This window comes from Neofelis nebulosa, chromosome 5, assembly GCF_028018385.1.
Source record: "Neofelis nebulosa isolate mNeoNeb1 chromosome 5, mNeoNeb1.pri, whole genome shotgun sequence".
Classification (NCBI taxonomy): Eukaryota; Metazoa; Chordata; class Mammalia; order Carnivora; family Felidae; genus Neofelis; species Neofelis nebulosa.
Genome location: NC_080786.1, coordinates 32,713,128 through 32,730,410, shown reverse-complemented (window position 1 = coordinate 32,730,410; position 17,283 = coordinate 32,713,128). Strand labels below are relative to the sequence as shown.

At 38.2% G+C, this 17,283-nt stretch overlaps 1 protein-coding gene across 5 annotated transcripts in view; it reads right to left on the bottom strand.

Annotated features, from left to right (window-relative positions):
* NCK1 (NCK adaptor protein 1) overlaps positions 1-17,283 on the bottom strand; it is an 87,949-nt gene that overhangs the window by 49,176 nt on the left and 21,490 nt on the right. The window lies entirely within an intron of this gene.

Here is a 17,283-nt window from a genome sequence, read left to right as displayed (position 1 = left end):
AAGTAATCGCTTTAAAAAAAAAAACAACACTGTCCTTCAAAAGTGAGGGAGAAATTAAGACATTCCCAGATAATACTAGACAATAATTCAAGTCATATTAAGAAATAAAGATCTCAATAAAGGTAAATACATGAGCAATCATAAAAGATGGAATTATTGAAGGGAGCCTGGGTGGCTCAGCCAGTTAAGCATCCGACATCAGCTCAAGTCATGGTCTCACGGTTCATGGGTTCAAGCCCCACATCAGCTCTGTGCTGACAGTTCACAGCCTACAGCCAGCTTTGGATTCTGTGTCTCCTTCTCTCTTTGTTCCTCCCCTGCAGGCACTCTGTCTCTCTTTCTCAAAAATAAAGATTAAAAAAAAAAATTTTAAAGGTGGAATTATTGAAAATACAGTCTGCAACTCTATTTTTTTGTTTTTGGTAAGATTTAAGACACTAATAAACAATTTTTAAAAACACTAGTCTAAATTACTATTATTGTAACGTTGGTTTGTAACTCTACATTTTTCCTTTCTAGAGAATATATGAGACTAATGCATTAAAGCCCAATTTCTGCCATTTGCAATAATAATTGTTTCGATACACAATGTTTAAAGATGTATATAATTTCATCAATGAATGGAAGGGGATGAGAATGAAGCTTATAATAGCAAAATTTTTCTGTTATCAAAGTTAAGCTGGTGTAAATTCAGCAAAATAACAGGATATAAAATCAACACAAAAATCAGCTGCATTTCTAACACTAACAATGTTAGTAAACACTGTCAATGAACAATCTAAAAAGGAAATTAACAAAACTATTTACCATTTACAAGAGCATCAAAAAGAATAAAATCTTTAGTAATAAACTTAATTAAGGATGGGAAAGACTTCTACAATGAAAACTACATTGTGAAATGTAGTGAAAGAAATTAAAGAAGACATAAGTACACAATACAAACAGTTAACCATAATGTAAACTATGGACTCTGGGTATTATGATGTGTTAATGTAGGTTCACCAATTGTAACAACTGTACCACTCTGGTGGGGAATGCTGATAATAGAAGAAGCTATGCATGTATGAGGTAGGGAGTACACAGGAAATCTTGGTATCTTCCCCTCAATGTTGCTGTAAACCTAAAACTAATCTTAAAAAAAAAACACCCACAAACTTCAATTTAAAAAAAAGAATAGAGGGAGGAGCCAAGATGGCAGAACAGCATGGAAGTTTTTTGTGTGTCTCGTGTACATGAAATACAGCCAGACCAACACTAAACCATCCTACTCACCTGGAAAACTGATTGGAGGATTAACACAACAATCTGCACAACCTGAACCACAGAATTCAGCAGGTATGCGGTGCAGAGGTGAACTTGGGGAGTGAGGAGCAGGAAGGGAGGTGCTTTTGCGAGTGGAGAGAGGACGGAGACTGGCGGGGGGGGGGGGGCAGAGAATATGAGAAAAGCACCTCTCCCCAAAAGCAGCTGGAGAGAAAGTGGAAAACTGGAAACAGCCGCAGGGGCTAAACTAAAAAGGGAGAAAGAAGAAAGGAGAAAGGAGAAAGGAGACGATTTAAATTCCATTAAGACTGTAAACAAGGGGAGCGCAAAGGCTGCAATTCCACAGCTTGATACCTGGCGGTGCTCTGGTGGGAAGGGCGAATCCCCAGGAACAGAGTGGGGTCCGGGAGGTTCTCAGGCCATACAGGGAAAAGCGGTTCCACTGCTGGAGGGCATTTGGTAGAGACTGTTGAAGCCACCTGATCCCAGCAGACCCCAGAAAACGGCCACCTTCGCTGGTGCTGGAACAAGGTCGTTAAGGGTGAAGCCCGGTGCCAGATGTGTGTTGTGATTTTCCATAATCCCTGAAACGCTGCTGCTACACTATCTAGCGAACTTTTTCTGGGGCGGGCTGGCACCTGGCCACAGTCTCGTGGCACTGGCAGCAGCAGGGTCCAGCAAGCATTCCTGGGTGCAGCCAACATTCAACCATTGCTCATTCAGCCATTGCTCGGTGAGACCCTTCCCGCAGAGGGGCAGAATGGGTCAAAGCCACAGTCCTTCAGAAGTAAGGGGGCGGGGAAAACAGCTGCATCTGAGACAAAACTCAGGAGAGAGGTACTGCCTGGCGCCTGGTCACGGACAGTGAAAAAGCAGGAGTGGACGAAAGGTGAAGACAGCGGATGAGTGTACAACTGCTGATCCGGGAGAACAGAGTTCCAAAACTAGAGACTGGGCAGCTGGGTGGTGCCATTTTCACTGCTCCCGCACATGCACAAACGCACCTACAGCACCGCAACACTCTACCCCAGTAGGCTAGCAGCACCATCTAGTGGAGAGCGGAGCCATTAAACTGAGCCCCGCCCAACTGGGCCAACTTAGCTCTTCAAGAACACAAGTCTCACTGCCTGCCTAGTTTATGGACTACGAAGTGCTACACAGTCTGACCTCTAAGGGAAAACAAAGTAATTTCGGTCGTACTTCAATCTGTTAGTAGGTTCATCTATTCAATTTTTTTTTCTCTTTTACACTTCTTTTTCTTGAATACAGAAAGAGAAAAAATTCATTTTTATTTTCAATTTTTATTAAAAATATTTTTCTTTAATTTTCATTACTATATTTTTATTTTTGTGTAAATTTTTTCAAATTCTATTTTACTTCCATCATTTTATGTTAGTCTACTTCAGTGTATTCAACTTTTCAAACGACTTCCTTTTTTTTCTATTTTGTCCTTTTTTCTCTTTCTCGTTTCTTTTTTTTCTTGAATACAGAAAAAAAATTCATTTTTATTTTTAATTTTTATTAAAAATATTTTTATTTTTTCTACTACATTCTTCCCTTTGCATACATTTTTTCAAATTCTATTTTACTCCCATCATCTCATTTTAGTGTACTTCAGTGTATTCATTTTTTCAGATTCTCAAATGACTTCCTTCCACCCCCAATTTTTCCCTCTAATCTGTCAAACCACTTTCAACACCCAGACCAAAACACACCTAGGATCTAGCATCATTTATTCGATTTCTGTGTGTGCGTGTGTGTTTTTAATATTTTAATTTTAATTAAAATGTTTCTACCTCATTAATTTCTTTTCTCCCTTCAAAATTACAAAAATGAAGGAATTCACCCCAAAAGAGCACGAAGAAATGACAGCCAGGGATTTAGCCAACAAAGATACAAGCAAGACGTCTGAACCAGAATTTGGAATCATGATAATAAGAATACGAGCTGGAGTCAAAAATAGATCAGAATCCCTTTCTGCAGAGATAAAAGAAGTAAAAAACAGTCAGAATGAAATTAAAAATGCGATAACTAAGCTGCAATCACGGAAGAATGCAGCGGCGGCAAGGATGGATGAGGCAGAAGAGATAATCAGTGATACAGAGGACAAACTTATAGGGAATAATGAAGCAGAAAAGAAGAGGGAGATTAAGGCAAAAGAGCACGATTTAAGAATTAGAGAAATCAGTGACTCATTAAAAAGGAACATCAGAATCATAGGGGTCCCAGAAGAGGAAGAGAGAGAAACAGGGGTAGAAGGGTTATGTGAACAAATCATAGCGGAAAACTTTCCTAACCTGGAGAAAGACACAGACATCAAAATCAAGGAAGCACAGAGGACCCTCATTAGATTCAACAAAAACCGACCATCAACAAGGCATATCATACTCAAATTCACAAAACACTCAGGCAAGGAGAGAATCAAGAAAGCAGCAAGGGAAAAAAAGTCCCTAACCTACAAGAGAAGATACATCAGGTTTGCAGCAGACCTATCCACAGAAACTTGGCAGGTCAGAAAGGAGTGGCAGGATGTATTTAGTGTGCTGAATCAGAAAAATATGCAGCCAAGAATTCTTAATCCAGCAAGGCTGTCATTCAGAATAGGAGGAAAGAGAAAAAGTTTCCCAGACAAACAAAAATTAAAGGGAGTCTGTGACCACTAAACCAGCCCTGCAAGAAATTTTAAGGGGGACTCTCTGAGGGGAGAAAAGATGAAAAAAAAAATATATATATATATATCAATATATATATCGATACATATATATATATACATATATATATCGATATATATATATATACATATACATATATATATATCAAAAGCAACAAAGATTACAAAGGACCAGAGAACACCACCAGAAACTCCAACTCTACAAGCATCATAACGGCAATAAATTCATCTTTCAGTACTCACTCTAAACATCAATGGACTCAATGCTCCAATCAAAAGACAAAGGGTAACAGAATGGATAAGAAAACAAGATCCATCTAGATGCTGTTTACAAGAGACCCACTTTAGACCTAAAGACACCTTCAGATTGAAAGTAAGGGGATGGAGAACCATCTATCATGCTAATGGTCAACAAAAGAAAGCTGGAGTAGCCATACTTATATCAGACAATCTAGACGTTAAATAAAGACTGCATCAAGAGATGCAGAAGGGCATTATATCATAATCAAGGGGTCTATCCACCAAGAAGACCTAACAATTGTACACATTTATGCGCCAAATGTGCGAGCACCCAAATATATAAATCAATTAATCACAAACATAAACTCATGGATAGTAATAACATAATAGTAGGAGACTTCAACACCCCATTCACAGCAATGGACAGATCATCTAATGAAAAAATCCACAAGGAAACAATGGCTTGGAATGATACACTGGACCAGATGGACTTAACAGATATATTCAGAACATTTCATCCTAAAGCAGCAGAATGCACATTCTTCACGAGTACACATAAAACATTCTCCAGAGAAGAGCACATACTGGGACACAAATCAGCCCTAAGTAAGTACAAAAAGATCGAGATCATACTGTGCATATTTTCAGACCACAACACTAAGAAACTCGAAATCAACCACAAGAAAAAAGTTGGAAAGGTAACAAATATTGGAGACTGAAGAACATCCTACTAAAGAATGAATGGGCTAACCAAGAATTTAAAGAGGAAATTAAAAAGTATATGGAAGTCAGTGAAAATGATAACACCACAACCTAAAACCTCTGGGACGCAGCAAAGGTGGTCATAAGAGGAAAGTATATAGCAATCCAGGCCTTCCTAAAGTAGGAAGAAAGGTCTCAGATACACAACCTAACCTTACGCCTTAAGGAGCTGGGTAAAGAACAGCAAATAAAACCCAACACCAGCAGAAGACAGGAAATAATAAAGATTAGAGCAGAAATTAATGCTATCAAAACAAACAAACAAACAAACAAACAAAAAAACAACAGTAGAACAGATCAATGAAAACAGAAGCTGGTTCTTTGAAAGAATTAACAAAATTGATAAACCACTAGCCAGTTTGATCAAAAAAAAAAAAAAAAAAGGACCCAAAAAAATAAAACCAAGAATGAAAGGAGATCACAACCAACACAGTAGAAATAAAAACAATAATAAGAGAGTATTATGAGCAATTATATGCCAATAAAATTGACAATCTGGAAGAAATGGACAAATTCCTAGAAACATATACACTACCAAAACTGAAAGAGGAAGAAAAAGAAAACTTGAACAGACCCATAAACAGTAAGGAAATCAAATTAATAATCAGAATCTCCCAAAAAACAAGAGTCCAGGGCCAGATGGCTTTCCAGGGGAATTCTACCAAATATTTAAGGAACAGTTAACACCTATTCTCTTGAAGCTGTTCCAAAAAATAGAAAGGGAAGGAAAACTTCCAAACTCTTTCTAGGAAGCCAGCATTACCTTGATTATAAAATCAGAGACCCCACTAAGAAGAACTATAGACCAATTTCCCTGATGAACATGGACACAAAAATCCTCAACAAGATATTAGCCAACCGGCTTCAACAATACATTAAAAAAATTATTCACCATGAGCAAGTGGGATTTATACCTGGAATGCAGGGCTATTTCAATATCCACAAAACAATTAATGTGATTCATCACATCAATAAAAGAAAGGACAAGAACCATATAATCCTCTCAATAGATGCAGAGAAAGCATTTGACAAAATACAGCATCCTTTCTTGATAAAAGCCCTCAAGAAAGTAGGGATAGAAGGAGCATACCTCGAGATCATAAAAGCCATATATGAACGACCCAGCACTAATATCATCCTCAATGGGGAAAAACTGAGAGCTTTCCCCTTACGGTCAGGAACAAGACAGGGATGTCCACTCTCGCCACTGTTATTCAACACAGTATTGGAAGTCTTAGCCTCTGCAATCAGACAACACAAAGAAATAAAAGGCATCCAAATCAGCCAGGAGGAGGTCAAACTTTCACCCTTCGCAGATGACATGATACTCTATATGGAAAACCCTAAAGATTCCACCAAACAACTTCTAGAACTGATTCATGAATTCAGCAAAGTTGCAGAATACAAAATCAATGCACAGAAATCAGTTGCATTCCTATACGCCAAGAATGAAGTGACAGAAAGAGAAATCAAGGAATCGATCCCATTTACAGTTGCACAAAAAAACAGAAAATACCTAGGAATAAATCTAACCAAAGAGGTAAAAAATCTATACACTAAAAACTATAGATAGCTTATGAAAGAAACTGAAGACGACACAAAAAAATGGAAAAAGATTCCATGCTCCTGGATAGGAAGAACAAATATTGTTAAAATGTCAATATTACCCAAAGCAATCTACATATTCAATGCTATCCCTATCAAAGTAACATCAGCATTCTTCAGAGCTAGAATAAATAATCCTAAAATTTGTATGGAACCAGAAAAGACCCCAACTAGCGAAAGTGATCTTGAAAAAGAAAACCAAAGCAGGAGGCATCACAATCCCAGACTTCAAGCTATACTACAAAGCTGTAATCATCAAGACAGTACGGTACTGGCATAAGAACAGACACTCAGATCAATGGAACAGAACAGAGAATCCAGAAATGGATCCACAAACATATGGCCAACTAATCTTTGACAAAGCAGGAAAGAATATCCAATGGAATAAAAACAGTCTCTTCAGCAAGGGGTGCTGGGAAAACTGGCAGCGACATGCAGAAGAATGCACCTGGACAACTTTCTTACACCAGACACAAAAACAAACTCAAAATGGATGAAAGATCTAAATATAAGACAGGAAGCCATCAAAATCCTCGAGAAGAAAGCAGGCAAAAACCTCTTTGACCTTGGCAGCAACTTCTTACTCAACATGTCTCCAGAGGCAAGGGAAACAAAAGCAAAAATGAACTACTGGGACCTCATCAAAATAAAAACATTCCGCACAACGAAGGAAACAATTAGCAAAACTAAAACGCAACCAACAGAATGGGAGAAGATATTTGTAAATGACATTATCAGATAAAGGGTTAGTATCCAAAATCTATAAAGAACTTATCAAACTCAATACCCAAAAAACAAATAATCCAGTGAAGAAATGGGCAAAAGACATGAATGGACACTTCCCCAAGGAAGACATCCAGATGGCCAACCGACACATGAAAAAATGCTTAACATCACTCATCATCAGGGAAATACAAATCAAAACCACAATGAGATACCACCTCACACCTGTCAGAATGGTTAACATTAACAACTCAGGCAACAACAGATGTCAGTGAGGATGCAGAGAAAGAGGATCTCTTTTGCATTGTTGGTGGGAATGCAAGCTGGTGCAGCCACTCTGGAAAATGGTATGGAGGTTCCTCAAAAAACTAAAAATAGAACTACCCTACGACCCACCAATTGCACTACTAGGCATTTATCCACGGGATACAGGTGTGCTGTTTCGAAGGGACACATGCACCCCAATGTTTATAGCAGCACTATCAACAACAGCCAAAGTATGGAAAGACCCCAAATGTCCATCCACAGATGAATGGATAAAGAAGATGTGGTATACATATACAATGGAGTATTACTCGGCAATCAAAAAGGAATGAAATCTTGCCATTTCCAACTACGTGGATGGAACTGGAAGGTATTATTAAGTGGTATTTCTAAGTGAAATTAGAGAAAGACAAAAATCATGACTTCACTCATATGAGGACTTTAAGGAACAAAACAGATGAACGTAAGGGAAGGGAAACAAAAATAATATAGAGGGAGGGGGACAAAACAGAAGAGACTCATAAATATGGAGAACGAACAGAGGGTTACTGGAGGGGTTGTGGGAGGGGAGATAGGCTAAATGGGTAAGGGGCACTAAGGAATCTACTCCTGAAATCATTTTTGCACTATATGCTAACTAATTTGGACGTAAACTTTAAAAAATAAAAAAAATTAAATTAAAAAAAATTAAATTAAATTAAAATTTAAAAAAGCGTAAGAGGCACCTGGGTGGTCAGTCAGTTGAGCGTCCAACTTCGGCTCAGGTCATGATCTCACAGTTAGTGAGTTCGAGCCCCACTCTACGCTTGCTGTTGTCAGCCAGAACCCACTCTGGATCCTCTGTCTCTCCCTCTCTCTGCCCCTCCCCTGCTCACGCTCTCTCTCTCAAAAATGAATAAACATTTTTAAAAAAGAGGAAAAAAGAAGACATAACTAAGTGGAAAAACATCCATGTTTATAGATTGGAAGACTTAAAACTGTTAAGATGTTAAGATGTCAAGATGTCAGTCAATACTATCCAAAGCAATCTAAAGATTCCATACAATTCCCAGAATGCAAGAAAAAAATTAATCTTCAACCACTGCATAAGTCTCTAATTTTGTTACATCAAAAACTGATAGACAAGAAGTCAAAAAATAAATAAGGATAGGGGCGCCTGGGTGGCGCAGTCGGTTAAGCCTCCGACTTCAGCCAGGTCACGATCTCGCGGTCCGTGAGTTCGAGCCCCGCGTCAGGCTCTGGGCTGATGGCTCGGAGCCTGGAGCCTGTTTCCGATTCTGTGTCTCCCTCTCTCTCTGCCCCTCCCCCGTTCATGCTTTGTCTCTCTCTGTCCCAAAAATAAATAAAAAACGTTGAAAAAAAAAATTTTTTTAAAAAAAATAAATAAGGATATAGAATACTTGACTAGTAAAATGAGTAAATCTAATCTGACAGCTGTATAGAGAATCTTTCAGCAAACAAAAAAATAAGGATATAATTATGTTCAAGCAAACTAAGAACATTTTCAAAAATTGATCATGCATTAAGAGTCACAAAGACACAAAATAATTTCAAAGAACTTATACCTAAGACTATACTCTCCACCCATAATATAATATTGATATTGCCAATAAAACATTTTTAAATGTTTGGAAACTTAAAAAGGGACTCCTAAACAAACCAAAAACAAAAAAAGAAAACCACACTAGAAATGATAAAATAAGAACTGAGCAACAAAAGTACTACATTATCAAAATGTGTAATTCAACTCAAATTATAGCCTTCTTGTACATGTAACTAAACAGCATGAATGAATATGCTTAACTAAGACATTTTTTAAAAATATTTATTTTTGAGAGTGGAAAAGGGGCAGAGATGGGGACAGATGATCTGAAGCAGGTCCCCACTGACAGGAGAGAACCCAAGGTGGGGCTCGAACTCATGAACCGTGAGATCATGACCTGAGCTGAAGTCTGACGCCTAACCAACTGAACCACCCAGGCACCACTTAACTAATACATTTTAAATCAAGAAACGAGAAAAAGACAACTAAGTAAATCAAAAGAAAGCAGAAGTGTATTAGTCATGTTTTTTTTTTTTTTTTCTATATATGATGGTCTGACATAGCAGGGTCCTTTGGACCCAGAGAGGGACTCTCCCTCCCAGGTTTACCTAATGCCTAGATGACAATTTGCCTGAAAGCACATTTCTGATACATAACCAAGTAATCCAAAGCCTATACCCCCTACCTATCATCTCCTTTCAAAAATTCTCACATACTAAACCTGATTCCCACTGTTCTAACTCACCCTGGGGCCAGGTACTAGACAGCTAGAGACAAATCCTATCACCCAGAGCTATAAATTATTCAAATTATCCAAACCTCAACTTGCTCAGGCTTGCCTACCCTGCCTCATCCATTCCTTCCCACTTAACCACAATAAAGGCTCTGGACATGCTTTCCCCTTGCTCCTTCTGCCTCCTGACCAACCTTGGTGCTTCTCCATGTGGCACCATGATGTGGCATGGAATGCTGTGTCTCCAGTTGCTAGGAAACTGAGAAAAACCTTCTTCCTTCTGACAGTCATTTCTATTCTGTGGGTCTTACTCTACCTGATTAAAACATCCTGGTTATATTTCAAGATAATAAAAGGAAACAAAGAACAGAAATTAATAAAATGGGAAAATCAGAAGAAAAAAAAAATCCCAGAGAAGGGAAGAATTTCTCAAACCTAAGAATCAAAAATTATTACCTAAAAGGAAATAAACATGGAAAAGATTGAAAAATGAGTACATTAAATCCTCTTCTTTCCTTCAAATAAGTTGAGAGACTTAATCTACACTGATTTTAAGTGCAGAGTTTAATAAGGGGTGCCTGGGTGGCTCAGTCAGTTAAACATCCGACTTCAGCTCAGGTCATAATCTCACAGTTTGTGAGCCCAAGCCCCATGTCAGGCTCTATGCTGACAGAGCAGAGCCTGGAGCCTGCTTGGAGTTCTGTGTCTCCCTCTTTCTCTGACTCTTCCCCACTCACACTCTCTCTCAAAAATAAATAAATATTTTTAAAAATAATTTTTTTAAAAACAGTATAGAGTTTAATGAGTCTTTTTCCTGGAGTGGGGGGCGGGGGTGATCAAACCATTTTATTGAGGAACTTTGGAGAAAGGTTCAAGGGGAGGAGGACAAGGAGATCGTAATGTCCCTGGCCCAGGCAGATCTTCCCAGCTTCGCAGTCGTCGAAAGATCTAATGAATCTTAATAAATGTACAAAATACATTTTGTGTTACATTTGTGTAACTTATACCACAATGAAGCTCTAAAACATTTTTATCGCTCAAAAAGTTCCCTTGTGCCCCTTTATAGTCAATCCTCTCCCCCTAGCAACTACTGATGGGCCTTCCGTCACTATAGTTTGCCTTTTCTTGAATTCCTTATAAATAAAGTCATACAAGTGACCATATTAAAATTTAAAACTCACGTTCCTCAGATCCTTGTTATCAAAAACATCAATTTACTTTTTGAAAAATATAATAAAAAAGCTTACTAAAACTGAAAAAATTCTAGTAGGATTAGGATCACTGCAAAATACACACAGCAACTTATCAGACATAAAGCTGATCAGGTGGCGTAATGGGGTTGGGACTCTAGCACTGTGGAAGGCAGCAGAATTTACACTTAACTTAAATGATATTGCCTTCCCTATCCAAGTGTCCCTCAACAGTACCTCTGCCCAGAACCATCATCCAATGGCTTCAAAATGCTTGCTTTATCAAAATCCATCTCAACATCACCCCAAACCAAAAGATCTATTTAATGGTCAAGCATATGACCATGGCATCCAGTGGTCCTACCACATATAACATCACCAAGAAACTGTCAGACTAATAAAATGATGGAATGGTATACTAAAAGTTCAGCTAAACAGTCACCTTGTTGGTCTCCTAGGATGCAGTATATGCACTGAACCATTAGCTATGGTGTTATATCCCTAATATCTAGGATACATAAGTCCAGAAACCAAGGGGCACAAGTTGGATCGACACTCTCCACCATCAATGCCAGTAACTCACTTGTGGAATCTGAGTTTCCCCTTCCCATGATTTACAACTTCTCATATATTAGAAGTCCTGAGGGTACTGCTTCCACCAGAGAACAGTGAGGGTTCCATTAAACTAAAAAGGTATGACCACTACTTGGTCATTTTGGGCTCCTCATGTTGATAGACTAGCAGGCAAAGGAAGGAAAAACTATACTAGCAATGATAACTGACTCTGATTGTCATTAGGAGTTGTACACAACTGGGGTAGGGAACAGTCTGTCTGAAACTCAGAATGTTTCCATACTTGGTATTACAGTAAACAGAATGTTGCAGCAACCATGGCTCAAAAAGGGTAAGGCAACTAAAGGCTCAAATCCCTCAAGAATGAAAGTCTAGAAGTCACAAGCAACTTAAAGTAGCTGAACTGCTAGCCTAGCATAAGGGAAATAGAGAATGGGTGGTGAAAGAAGGAAATGATGAATACTTATTCCTGCTTCAATAACAGATGCAGCAGCAGGCAGTACTAGCTTGCACCAGTAACCCTTCTTAAATTTCTGTTGAAGAGCCTGCAGTGAATTAGATCCAAGTAGATCTGAGCAGAGCAAGAAGTAGATTTGTGGTAATTTGCTAAACAGCAGTAGGAAACTAATACACTAGCATCAAAGGATAGGCCAACAGCAAGAGGTGGATTCTGTCAGAAAGCTCTTCTATTTCACCTTCATGCTGTCGGTCTCTCCTTTGATGCTAGCTCTAACAGTAGTCTCCTACTGCTGTGTAACAAATTGCCATATATTTAGTGGCTTAGAACACAAATTTGTTATCTTAAAGTTCTAAAGATAAGAATTTCAAAACAGGTTTCACAGAACTACAATCAAAGTCTGCATTCCTTCAGGAACTCTAGGAGAAAATGCATTCCTTGTCTATACCAAACTCTAGAAGCTGCCTATATTCCTTGGCTCTCAGCCACCTCATGACAAATCTCTGCTTCCATTATCATATCTCTTTCTTAGACTGACATTTTTGCCTCCCTCTTATAAAACAAAGCTCTTTGTGATTACACTGGGCCCACCCAGATAATTCAGGAAAATCTCACTATCTACAAAGTCTCTTTTGTGACATATTCACGGGTTTAGAGGATTAGGATATAGACATCTTTGGGAGATCATTATTCTGACCACCACACCTGTCATAAGCTCAGGCTAATGGTTCCAGGTAAGTTTTGACTTATTCCCCACACAGAACACACTGGGATTCGTTTGCTTTCTGCTCTGGGGCTCTTTTGAGGCCATGAAGTGAGACAGCACAAGGAACCAACCCACTTGGCTGGCTCTTGTATGGAATCTTAAAGTGGTGAAGAGAAGGCAAAAGATTTTATACTACCCCAGGGCAACTGCCAACTAATGGAGAACAAAAGCAGGCAACAGTTTACTCCTGTCCATCCATGAGGAGACAATTTGAGAAGCACCTATATTCTCAGAAGTTCCCACTACAACTGAGCCCTAGTTGCCACAGCAGTGAGTAATTCAAATACATTCTTGTACTAGCTTTCCTTCTTATTTACCCTGGTCCTTTATTCTTGTTCCCTAGGATCACCTGTCAAATAAATTACCTGCACATAACTCCTTGCTTTTAGACTACTTTAGGGGAGATGGTGGGGAGGAAAACTAGTGAACACAGTTAGGTAAAGAGTTTTAGACACATCGATGGGAAACACAATGATTTAATAAAATGAAAGCTATAGGGGCGCCTGGGTGGCTCAGTCGGTTGAGAGTCCAACTTTGGCTGAGGTCATGATCTCACTGTTTGTGAGTATGAGCCCCACGTCGGGCTCTGTGCTGACAGCTTGGAGCCTGGAGCCTGGAGCCTGCTTCGGATTCTGTGTCTCCTTCTCTCTCTGTTCCTCCCCTGCTTGCGCTCTGTCTCCCCTTCTCTCAAAAATAAAGATTTTTTAAAATTTAATTGATAAATAAATAAATGAAAGCTATATGCAAAGGGATCTAGTCTTGATACTATCATTCTAAAACGGAGTCAAATCTCTTCCCCAAATTTTATTTATCAATTGAAAAACAAATAGTTTAACTTCTATGATTATAGTTCATTTCACCTCCAATTTTTTTATGATACAATGTACAGCATTAAGATTGCTTAAAGAGGACAAGAGAAAGACAGAGTTGTGAGATTATCACCAAAGAGGCCATCCAAGGAAATTTTTGAAATAAGCCAGTCAGAAGGTAATGTGGTTTGGATTTGAAAAGCAACAGAGAAACCAGAACCTTCATATACTGCTAGTGGGAATGTAAAATGGTACAGCCACTTTGGAAAACAGCTCAGCAGTTCCTCAAAGTCTAAACATAGTTAACCTTTAGCCCAGGAATTCCATTCCTAGTTATATGGCCAAGATAAATGAAAACATATATTCACATAAACACTTATAAAATGAAGTTGGACCCTTACCTTACACTATAAACAACAAGAACTCAAAATGCATCAAAGACACAAATAAGCTGCAAGCATAAATCTCTTAGAAGAAAACAAGGCAAAAGCATCACAACACTGAATTTGGCAGTAATTTCTTGGATCTGACTCCAAAAGAACGGGCAACAAAAAAAATAAACTGGACATCATCAAAATTATACTCTTTTGTGTATCATGTAATGGGAAATAATATTTCAAGTCATACATATGATAGGGGATTAATATCCAGAATACATAAAGAACTCTTATAACTCTACAGCAAAAAACCAAACAATCCAATTAAAAAATGGGCAAAGGACTTGAATAGGTATTCCTCCAAAGAAGATATACAAAAGGCCAATAAGCACAAAACAGGATGTTCAACATCACTAATCATTAGGAAAATGCAAATCAAAACCATAATGAGGTAACATATTAGGACAACTATTTTCAAAACAGAGAAAATAAGGGTTGGAAGACATGGGCAAATTAGAACTCTTACGCGCTGCTGGTAGGAATGCAAAATGGTGCAGTCACTGTGGAAAACAGTTTACCATTTCCCCAAAGTATCAAAAATAGAGTTATCATATGATCCAGCAAAAAAAAAAAAAAAAAAAAAAAAAAATGAAAGCAGGGTCATGAGTAGATATTTACACACCCATATTCAGAATAGAATTATTCCTAATAGCAAAAAAGCAGAAGCAAACAAGTGTCTATCGATAGGTGAATGGGTAAATAAAATGTGATGCATACAATCAGTGGGATTTATCACTAGCCTTTTTTTTTTTTTTTTAATTTTTTTTTTTCAACATTTTTTATTTATTTTTGGGACAGAGAGAGACAGAGCATGAACGGGGGAGGGGCAGAGAGAGAGGGAGACACAGAATCGGAAACAGGCTCCAGGCTCCGAGCCATCAGCCCAGAGCCTGACGCGGGGCTCGAACTCATGGACCGCGAGATCGTGACCTGGCTGAAGTCGGACGCTCAACCGACTGCGCCACCCAGGCGCCCCATAGCCTTTTAAAAGAAGGAAATTTTGACACCTGCTATAATATGGATAAACTGTGATGACATTACATTAAGTTAAATAAGCCAATTATAAAAGGACAAATATTGGATGATTCTACTTATATAAGGTTCCTAGAGTAGTCAAATACATAGAGACTGAAAATAGAATGTTGATTGCCAGGGCGGGTGCTGGAGGAATGAAAGAATGGGAATTTAGTGTTTAATGGATAGAATTTCATTGAAGATGAAAAAGTTCTGGAAATATATGGTCATAATGGTTGTACAACAGTGTGAATGTACTTTAAGCCACACAACTATACACTTTATGTTATGTATATTCTACTACAATAAAAAAAAATAAATGTTCATAGCAGTATTACTCATAATAGTAATAGTTTCTCCCATAAAAGGGAGAAACAACACAAATGTTCATCAACTGATAAGTAGATAGATAAAATGTGGTATATCCAGGGGTGCCCGGGTGGCTCAGTCAGTTAAGCATCTGACTCGGTTTCAGCTCAGGTTTTAGGAGTTCAAGCCCTACACTGGGCTCTGAGCTGAAAATGAGGAGCCTGCTTGAGATTGTTTATCTCTCTCCCTCCCTCTCTCTCTGGCTCTCCCCCACTAGAGCTGTCTCTCTCTCAAAATAAATAAATAAACTTTAAAAAAGTGGTATATCTATACAATGGAATATTATTTAGCAATAACAAGGAATGAAGTTCTGATACATGTTTTAACATGGATGAATCTTAAAAACATTATGGTAAGTGACAGAAGCCAGTCACAAAGGACTACATATTGTATGATTCCATTTACATGAAATGTCCAGAATGAACAAATCCATAAAGACAGAAAGCAGATTAATGGTTGCCTAGGGCTGGGAGTAGGGGAAGCTAAAGAGTGATGACTAATAGGAATGTGGTTTCTTTAAGGTGTGATGCAAATGTTCTAAATTGTGGTGATGGTTGCAAAACTCTGAAAATACTAAAAGCCACTGAATTGTACACTTTAAATGGGTGAATTGTATCTCAAAAGAGCTTTTTTTTTTCTTTTAAGCCAACAGACCAACAAGTGACTGAATGGAATTGTAAAATGAAGCAAAGGGATAAATAAAAGATAACTAAGAGAGGACAGAAACACCAGAGTTTAAATTCTTGCTCTGCCATTTATTATCTGTGTGACACTGAGCAAGTTACCTAAACTCTCTGAGCTTCAGTAACATCTACCTATGGGTGGCTATGAAAACTAAACAAAATAATACATAAAACACTTAGTATAGTAACTGCTATATGGCTGTCCTTCCCTCCCTTATCCTCCTACTTAATGCTAAAAATTCCACCACCAATTGCATGGATATAAATTCAATGATACTTATATGTGAATTTTACAATTAGGAAGCCATGTCTCCCCTGGGTAGCAAATAACCTAAAAGTCACCAATTATATTTTAATGGCAAAGCTATTTTATTTTATTTTAATTCCAATATTGTTAACATATAGTATAATATTAATTTCAGGCATACAATATAGTGTTTCAACAATTCCATACATCACCCAGTGCTCATTACAAGTGCACTCCTTAATCCCCATCACCTATTTCACGGATCCCCCTACTCACCTCCCTTCTGTTAACCATCAGTATGTTCTCTATAGTTAAGAGTCTGTTTCTTGGCTTGTCTATTTTTGTTCCCTTGCTCTGGTTCTTTTGTTTGTTTGTTTGTTTATTTTTGAGAGAAAGAGAGAGCACAAGTGGGAGAAGGGCAGAGAGAGGAGACACAGAATCCAAGGAAGGCTCCAGGCTCTGAGCTGTCAGCACAGAGCCCAAGGGACTCGAACTCATGAACCATGAGATCATACCTGAGCCAAAGTCAGATGCTTAACCAACCGAGTCACCCAGGCTTCCCTCATTTGTTTTGGTTCTTAAATTCTACATGTAAGTGAAATCATCTGGTATTTATCTTTCTCTGACTTTTTTCACTTTGCATTAATGCTTTCTAGCTCCATCCATGTCATTGCAAATGGCAAGATTTCCTTCTTTGTAATGGCTGAATAAAATATTCTATTGTATCTATATACCACATCTTTATCCATTCATCAGCCAATGGACGCTTACATGACAAAGCAATTCTCAACTGCTAATTCACAGCAAGTTAAAACCCAATGCAAAGGAAAGATAAATTTAAACAGCTCTTTTCACCAATTATCTCTCAACTTCTTTATGTCTCCCCTTGTGTCTTCTTTCTTTACCTATTTGCCTTCTACCTTATCCTTTATTC